Genomic DNA, 1,217 nt, shown 5'->3' with positions numbered 1-1,217 from the left:
ACACGAGGTTGCTGCTAGGTCTGAATTAGGGAGGGGCCATTCCCTGTTACGTGTTTCACCACTCTTGACACTATGATCATCGTCATCCGGTGCCTTGCCGACTGGCGTAGGCGATCATGGACCTCCACTTCACTCTGTCTTGCGTTGCAACAATGACACTATAATAATAAATAATAAAAATAGCATTTGTATAGCGCGCACCCCCGCTCCACAGCACGCCCTATGCGCTTTACACTATATTATTTCCCCAGCAGACCCTATAACACTCAGAAATAGTCTCAGCTTCCTGGGAAGAATGCACATACCACCAAAGTGTGTGAATGCCGAACGATTAGTTCTTAGTAAGCTGCTGATTAAAATGTAGAGAAGGTTGCTTTTAACAATAACAAAAATAAATAAATGAATGAATGCAACTATAAAGAAATTTCTCCATCACTGCGTAAGTCTTTTTAGCAGGTAATCACCCCCACGTTACGTTTGTCATTGGAGGTTCACTTTTCATGGAATGGCCCCATTATCTGTTGGTCCATCTGGTTGTGTAATGCAAGGTTTGGTTGGGTTATCATGGGAAGCCTTTCCCGATTGGTTTCAGTCGTTTTTTTGTTGTTTTTTTCACACGCGTTGTGTGTGCCCACCCCTCATCTCTGTACACATCGACCACCCCAATTTCCCCCCCCGATTTCCAACCCACCCCACTTGAACTTACCCCACCTCAGTCTTACTCGGCCTCCAGACCACCGATATAGCGGCAGGCTATTGGGGTACGGATAGTTTATCAGAGTATCAAGTTGTTGTCGGGAAGTTATCTGAGTTTTCAATCCATATATTTACCTTTTCGTTTTCTGTAGTCATATTATGTTTTAAAAAACCCATAAAAGTTGATAACAAACTTTGACATTTAATAAATATAAAGTGATGACACTGTTGTTTTGATTGTCATTGTTTAAGTGCGGCTTTTAGATCTGGATCCGGAATTTATTTTTAAAAAAAACAAAAAACAACAACCTCCGTCTCTAAATAAAATGTTAAAATGAGAAACAAAAAAATTATTTCCAGATTTGCGTTATTTCATAATGTGTTCAATTTTTTTATCTTATGAAAAGGCCACTGCATGAGTATTCATAAAGAGCCAGCCCCGTCCTTGTTTCTCAAAACATCAATTTTCAAATCAGTATCAGAAATCTGTCTTTTATTTCAACGTGTACTCTTATTGAGGA

Source organism: Aplysia californica, unplaced genomic scaffold (assembly GCF_000002075.1).
Source record: "Aplysia californica isolate F4 #8 unplaced genomic scaffold, AplCal3.0 scaffold00244, whole genome shotgun sequence".
In the NCBI taxonomy this organism is placed as follows: domain Eukaryota; kingdom Metazoa; phylum Mollusca; class Gastropoda; order Aplysiida; family Aplysiidae; genus Aplysia; species Aplysia californica.
This window is presented reverse-complemented; position numbering follows the sequence as displayed.